General features: G+C 41.4%; 1 non-coding gene across 1 annotated transcript; it reads left to right on the top strand.

The window, feature by feature from the left end:
* Nucleotides 1-1,999: 1,999 nt before the first annotated feature.
* Nucleotides 2,000-2,106, top strand: LOC112535772. Its single transcript, XR_003079851.1, has one exon. It is a non-coding gene; the product is annotated as a small nucleolar RNA R71 (small nucleolar RNA).
* Nucleotides 2,107-8,399: the final 6,293 nt, after the last annotated feature.

The raw sequence follows: 8,399 nt of genomic DNA, 5'->3' as shown, positions 1-8,399 counted from the left end.
GGTGCCTCCCAAAAAGTGCTTCTTTTTGGTCGAGTCCTTAGCTGGACTCTGTAGCAGCATCCCTGCCCTGTTGGCAAATTGAGAAGGTGAGCGCATTGTAAGCTGGGGTCTGAGGCATATAACCACAAGGAGGCGGTCTAATGTGTGCAGCAGATGGCTAAGGAGGTGCTCTCCATACCGAGTTGGGATGTATACTCATGCACTCCAAATCCCGTCTAGATGACCTGTTATAATCAAACTTGCAACTACCCTTCTCGGGTGTATCATAACACGAAGTTTTGAATTGATACAAGTTGTTTTCTTTAAAAGTTTGACACACATCAACAGGCAAAAAAGCATGTAGAGCATCATCAATTTGTATATCCTGTGGTGGTTTCTCATATGTAAAACCAATCCTATCAATAGCGCAAATGGCGTGAACATGGTTTGTGGGAGGACTTTCGAATGGTGGTAAACTGAAAGTAATACAGTCATGCCCTATATTAAGCTCTAGTTTTCCCTCGAATACATCTATTTTGGCTCTAGCCGTGGCAAGGAAAGGTCTCCCTAAAATCAAAGGCACACCATGCTCATTATCCATATCCATAACCCTAAAGTCCATAAGAAATATGAATTTATCTACCTTGAGTAGCATATTCTCTACAGTCCTCCTAGGAAGCTTAATAGAATGATCAGCTAATTGAATACACGTCTTAGTGGATTTTGCTTCCCCTAGACCTAGCTTATTAAACATACTTGTGGGCATTATATTTATGCTAGCGCCTAAATCAGCTAATGCATCATCAACACACAAATTACCTAAAGTGCAAGGAATAGTAAAACTCCCTGGGTTGTGACGTTTCTCTGGTAACGTGCTTTGAACTCTTCATTGAGCTTTACGAATGCTACCTCTTCCAACTTGCTTTTGTTGCTGAGTATGTCCTTCAAGAATTTGGCATACTTCGGCATTTGCTCCAACACATCAACAAAAGGCAAGTTAATATGCAGTTGTCTAAAAATATCCAAAAGCTTACTGAACTGCTCTTGTGCTTCTACTTACTTCAGTCTAGCAGGATAAGGAATCCTGGGTTGACGCTCCCTGATTGGGATTGGTTTCACCTTTTGCCTCTCAGGTTCCTTAACCTTACTACTCACCTCGATCTGCACATCAATAGCGGCATCATCAACAACAGGCTTAGAAGGAGCTGAAACTAATTTACCTGAATGCAAAGTAATGGCGTTCACGTGCTCCCTCGGGTTAGACTCAATGGTGCTGAGGAGCGCTCCTTGTTGCCTTTCAGACAACATCTTAGAAATCTGCCCAATCTGATTTTCCAAGTTCTGAATGGATGCTTGCTGATTTCTAAGAGCACTGTCGGTCTGCTAGAACCTTGTCTCAGTCGACATGACAAACTTCATCAGCAGCTTCTCGGCTGGTGGAAGAAGCTCTGATGGTCCAGCTTGCTATTGCTGCTGTGGTTCCTGCTGATGCAGTCTCTGAAAGCCTGGTGGACCCTGGGCATTATTGTTGCACTAACTAAAATTGGGGTGAATTCTCCACCGAGGATTGTATGTACTGCTATAAGGGTTATTCTGCTGCCCCGATGCATTCTGCATGTAATTAACTTGTTCGTGGTCAATAGAAACAATAGATGAAGTAAAAGGACTAGCAAACATACCTCATGCATTACAGTTTACATCGTAGTGCAGGCCACTGCAAAACTCACGACTTATTTGGGCAGCTGGAACCGGCATCTGAAGCTGGTCTATTTTCTTGGTCAGAAGCTCCACTTGAGCTGCCAAGGCTACTGTGGAGTCTAACTGGTTGACCATTCCTTGTTTGATCGGCCGACTCCTAGAGGATTGCCACTGGTAATTATTCATGGCCATCTCCTCTATTAGGTTTTATGCTTGCTCTAGCGTTTTGCTGTTCAAAGCTCCACCTGCTGCAACGTCCACAATTTGCCTCGTAGGAAGGTTCAAATCGTTGTAAAAGGTCTGAATGTGCATCCATATTGGTAGACCATGGTGTGGACAGCATCTCAACAAGTCCTTGTACCTCTCCCAGGCATCGTACATGGTCTCGTCGTCCATCTGTACAAAAGAAGAAATGTCATTTCTCAATTTAGTAGTCTTAGCTGGAGGAAAGTACTTGTAAAGAAACTCTTCAGCCAAAGATTTCCAGGTGGTGATAGTGTTCGGTGGAAGGGATTGCAGCCATCTCTTTGCTCTGTCCCTTAAAGAAAATGGGAACAATCCCAGCCGGATGGCATCATCAGTAGTACTATTTATCTTGAAAGTGTTGTATATCTCCAAAAAGTTGGCTATATGGGCATTGGGATCCTCGCTTGGCAGCCCCCCAAACTGTACACTCTGTTGTACTATCTGGATCACATTCGGCTTTATCTCGAAATTCTTAGCTGCCACCACCGGTCTAAGTATACTCGTTTGTGTCCCATCCAATGACGGTCTAGCAAACTCGTACATCGTTCTATTGGCATCTGCCGCGGTATTTTCGTTGTGATTCTCCATCCCTTCTGGTCTATCAGCAGGTACCTCAACCTCAATCTCCTCCTCTTCTAATTGCAAACGCTTCCTTAAAAGTCTGAGGGATCGTTCTAGATCAGACAGAGGCTCTATAAGATCAGAGTTGGAGCTCCTGGTCATAAACTACCTACAAATGGAATGTAGCGACCGAAGAACAGAAGTAGTTAAAATAATGGAAGAATAAAATAACACAAAATAAAGACAGAAAAATAAATATGGCTAAATTAAAAAAAACACAAGTTCATTCTAGTTCACACAAAAACTTTCCCGGCAATGGCACCAAAAACTTGATAGGCTATTTACATAGCTACAATCTAAGGCAGTGAACCTATCGATGCAAACTAGCACAAATGGTGAGTATCAAGATCGTATTCTCGGGAAAGGATGATCCTAGACCTACTGTAGCGTCTTACGTTATCTAACCTAAACAAATCAATTAAGTGTTATGATATGATTAAATATGAACAAACAATTAATTAAATGTCAAATAATTTGAAAGGATTTAGGAAAACTCTCGAAGGAAAAAGCAAACCCTATGGGACCTAAGTTAATTGGATTTTAGTGAAGATGGAGATTAAATTGATTAATTGGACGAAGTCTTAACTGAATTCGGTCTCCCTCTCGAGATAACCGAATTCGTAAACCTAATAACCTAAAGTTCGAATCTCTTCCTACCGATCGATTATTCGATTAGCATTAAGATTTAACCCGCCTCTATTAAGCTTTGTTAATTCTTAATCCGGCTAGTCAATTACCCTTATCTCTAAGTGATTATTAACCAGTTCTTGCTATTCAAATTTTTGATTACTCTCAATTACATAAAGCAATCTAAATACCACAATTCACAACGTCTCATGAATAAGGTGATTTCTCATTAATAATAAAAGTAAGAAGAATCAAGAATTGACAATCAAAATCTCATAATAGTAAAATTCAATCCAACAACATAGGAACCCCAATTGGGTTTGACAATTTAGCTACTCATACTAATAAGCATCACAAAATAAGGAATAGAATTAGAAAAGTAAATTAAAGGCATGTACACCCTTCTTCTTCAAGTTGGATGAGAAACCCTCCAAATCAGAATAGCAAACCCTAATTTGCCTCTTGAATGCTCCCAAATCTTATCTTGATCTTCAATTTAATGTTGAAACAAGTGTAATCCTTCCTTCAATTCATGAATTTGATCTCCCAAAGTCGAGAATTGAGGTATGGAAACAAATGGTTTAAGTTCGTATAATGGAAATAAAGTTAGAAAATGGAACCCCAATTCACCAAATTGTTTTTGCCTATATAGTCCCTTCAGCACGGTCGTGGTCAAGCCTGTGCCGATCAGCACAGGCAGAGTCTAGGCCGTGCTGATCCTACGCAACAGCTTCTGTTGACCTCTTCCAGGCCGTGCCCTAGCCTGTGCTGAGCCACCACGGGCCATGGTGGAGGCCGTGGTGGCTACAGAAACCGTGCCAAAATGGCACTCTTGGAGGCAGCTACTTGACAATTCAACACGGCCGGAGTCCAAGCGTGCTCAACCTCAGAATGCTAGTCCTTGCTCAATTTGATAGATTCTGGTCCGTAATTGCACATATTTCCCTCGATTATTGATAATGTCCTTCGATAATTACCTGAAATGTGAAAGGAACTAAAAGACAGGTGATTCTAGCATAAAACGAGATAATTATACACAAGAATGTAAACAATTGAGCATGTAAATATATATAATATGATGCTGATGTGCGTAAAATACACACATCTAAATGGGGTTTTTAAGATTGATTTTATGAATATTTGGATGTGAATTGGTCCCAACACTCACCCTATGCGTCTGTTTGTGTGCATTAGGTTCAAAAGAAGTCAAAGAATGATAAAGGGAAGAATTAGAGCATAATTAGATGTCAAAGCTGCCGAAACAAGCTAAGTATGCGCATGAGGAAGCTGAACATGGCCGTGTTGGTTTCAACACTGGCCGTGTTCCCAACAGGGGAACCAACACGGCCGTGTTGGGTGCATCAAACATCAAAGAAAAAGTAGTTCTTAGGGAGCACGGCCATAGAGAGTAACACGACCAGAAACACCAAACCGTGTCCCCAACACGGCCAGGAACACGGCCGTGTTGGCGGCGACAGGGGGAATTAATTAAAAAAAATGAAGAGAGGAAAGAAAAAAAGGAGAGCGGGGGAGAACTTCCTAAACCCTAATTTTTCTCTCCCTAAGGGTTTTCTGAGCTGAAACGAAGGGAAGAGGAGACTTGGATCAAGATTTCAATCGGATTCCCTTCAAAGATTGAAGATTGGGCGAGGTTCGTTGATTGGTTTTCAAATCGAGCAAGAGGAACAAGAATCGATTCAATTCGAGCAAGAGCAATTGGGGTTGTTTACTCTCATTCTTGTGTATTTTGATAATGAACATGATTAGCTAGATTGATTAAATCCATTGGGATTTCTTTACTATGTTGGCTTAGTATTATATTGTTGGACTGTTTGGGTTAGTTTTGTATTCTTCTTGCTTTCAGTATTAATAAGATAATGCATCATTCATGAGACGTTGTGAATTGTGTGTTTAGATTGCTTTGTGTGATTGAGAAGTCCATTTGGCAATTGGAATTTTGAATAGCAAGAACTGGTTAATAATCGCTTAGATATAAGGATAATTAACTAGCCGGATTAGGAATTAACAAAGCTTAATAGAGGCAGATTAAAGCTTAATGCTAATTTAAGTATCAATCGTTAGGAAGAGATTCCAACTTTAGATTATTAGGTTTAGGAATTCGGTTATCTCGAGACAGAAACCGAATTCGGTTAAGAATTCATCCACGGGTAGCATAATTAGACTCACCAATCCTTTATCTTTTGTTTGATTGCTAACTAGTTTAGGTTCCCTTTGGGTTTGCTTTCTTGTCTTGGTTATTTTAGTTATCAATTACTCCTGCATCTCCCTTAGAACTTAGCTTGTAGCTATTAGTTAGTTTAGAAATTATTCATCACTCATTTTAGGTTAATATAACAAAGAACAAAGGAGTAACTCTAGGCTTTCACTTTCCCGAGGAATACGACCTTGATACTCGCCATTAGTGCTAGACTGCATCGATAGGTACACTTCCTTATATTGTAGCTATGTAAATAGGCTATCAAGTTTTTGATGCTCCATCACACCAAGTCGTCTCCAGTATAAAACCATCGGATCATGGGGGAATGGAATATTCCTTGGGACAACGTCAGACATGGCCGTAGGAGGTGCCTTGAAAGCCACACCAGCAGAAGAGCCTGCGGCATGGGAAGGCCTAGAGCGTTGGGAAGACTATCCCTCAATCAGCTCACGAGCAGTAGGAGCCTAGCGGACAAGCTGTAAATAATAAAAGAGTAGTACACGATAAAAAAGAGAACCCTAAGTGAATTTGAGAAAATACATGAGCAATGGCATCATCACCAAGTAGCACAACCTCCAATAGCTGAGGGATGAACGAGGTATAGTTCATCAGCCGAGATTGGATACTAAGGTCCTTGAGCTCATCATACCCAATCAAACACTCTGCTAGCTCCTCCCTAGCAAGATCCACTGTCCAAAACATGGAAAGAAGAGGAGATAATAGGACTCAATGCCTGCTAGGACCTCGCTTCTAATCATAAATCCTCTCACTAAGATACCACGCCCGATAGGTAGGTCTGGCCAGTAGGATCCTCCTCTACTTGAGGTCAGCCATGGACAGCAAATAAGGCTCCTATTGGCTGCGCTCTCCCAGCTAATCACTTCGAATCTGCGAACCAGAAAAGGTAAGTAACAATATAAATAAAGCATGAGTATGACTAATGAATTGTATTTACCATGTCCTAAGTCAAACTATTGATCCATATACGGTGCACGTGAACTTGTGACCACTCTAGTGTGGCAGTCCTACTCAAGCCCCAAACGACTCAGGCGAGGAAAAGTTTGTGAAGTGCAAATGGGCTGCGAGCCCATCAAAAGGCTGATCTCCAAGGCGCAAACCTGCAGAACAAAGAGTCAGCTTGCACGATATCTATATAAAAGGCACTAAAGGAAGTTAGAGCACAACTTATGTGGATCGCATGCTAAAAACCGTAGTTCCTCTTGCTACCACCAGCTAATGGTATAGATATGCGAGAGCCACACATCCCCAACCATAAGAAGAGACTTGGTCCAACTCCAGCAGAGGAACTAGATAATGAAAGTTTAGTAAGTTTCTTGAGTCGCTAAATAAAGACGTACCAAAAAGGTACACCAGACAAGCTCGGGCCATATGGTCAACTTCTCAAGCATTTTGAGGAAGGAAACCCCAGTAATTGATAGGGATGCATTGGTATGCGATGTATCGCGAGCTCTTGAACATCGACAAGATAATGAGCGAGTCAGTGATAAAGCATTCCCGAACATCAGAATGCAGGTGGTGAATCACATCATCGAAGGGCACAGACGTGCTAGAGAAGTTGATACCAGTAATAGTAGAAAAAGAAAGAGGAGAGAGAGTCAACTCACCAATCGAAGTGTGGAAGGTGTGAGTCATGTCCATCTACCTCTCGAGGAGAGCATAGACAGAAGTATGATCGACCCTCCCAGTAATCGATGGGAGTGTGGCCACAAACTGACAAAAGTCAGTGTCTCCAATACCAACCTAAACAGAGCTAGGTAGCTCATCAAACCACTCATGCGCGTCGTAGAAATTTTTGGCGAGCCGGATCGACACTATATCCTCTTAGAAGGTAAATATTGACATAAGGTACAATTGATCTCTATTTTAATTCTGACAACCAAATTAATTATCACTAACACCATGATTGAGTGTCTATGGGATAGAGCATCAAAGGAACCAAGCCTACCCAAACATTCTTTAGCCTTGAAGTAAATCTTGTAAATATACCTCAAAAGCGCGAGGGCGCTCTAAAAGGTGCGGGGGCACTTTACATAAGGTCAAAAGTTTATAAGACGTTGAAAAGTTCACTTAACAGAGGTCTATTCACCTCATGACACTTGGAAGTCAAAGTGTTAAAGCTCCAAGAAGCGCGAGGGCGCCTCACTTTAGTTGATGAGACAAATTCTGGCAGACGATAGCACGATGAGAAGTGTGGGGGCGCTTCTAGGCATGATCAAGGCAAGCGTGATGGTACTGTAGTGGAGAGGGGAAGGTTTTCGCAATTAATGCAATGTCAGTAACCGTTTAGACAGTAGCCACCCCATCAATGCACGTGGCTGGAGCCGTTGGAGGTCCAACATCTCTTTTCAGAAAGCGTGAGCGCGCTTGCGAAGCGTGAGGGCACTTTCCATGAATTTTGGCCTCATTATAACATCTCTAAAGGGTTGGTATAAGTATAATACCCCTCCTAGATACATGCCCTGTTGATCTAAAAGTATACTTTCGCCCTTCTTCAGCACGACTTGGATTTGGGCCGTGCTCCTTAGCACATACATGCTCCTAAGCCGTGTTACTCTTAGAAACTGTGTTGCAAATTGCTTCTTTTCGCCTAGATCAATTTCTCTCTAACTTAGATTATGTGCCTAGAAAAACACCTGAGACACAAACGAAACTAAAATAGGGGATTCTAATACAAAAAGACATAAATTGCTCTAAAAATAACTCAAAATCAAGCATGCAAACATGTGTAAAATCAAGGATATAAAATGGATAAAGTGGAAGAAATGTGGATGTGAGCCCTTATATGTCCTAAGAAAGGAGAAAAAATGTCAATTAGATCCCCGACTTGTGGGATGATTTGATATGCATTGTGTTATACATGTATCTTGTTTTATGCCAGAATCACCTGTGTTTTGGTTCCTTTTAATGTTTCAGGTGATCATTGATGGACATTATCAGTATTTGCATACATGCGAATACGGACCAAAATCCATCAAAATTGAACAAAGGC

This window comes from Ricinus communis, chromosome 7 (genome assembly GCF_019578655.1).
Source record: "Ricinus communis isolate WT05 ecotype wild-type chromosome 7, ASM1957865v1, whole genome shotgun sequence".
In the NCBI taxonomy this organism is placed as follows: Eukaryota; Viridiplantae; Streptophyta; class Magnoliopsida; order Malpighiales; family Euphorbiaceae; genus Ricinus; species Ricinus communis.
The sequence above is the reverse complement of the archived record's forward strand: the minus strand, read 5'-3'. Positions and strand labels throughout refer to the sequence as shown.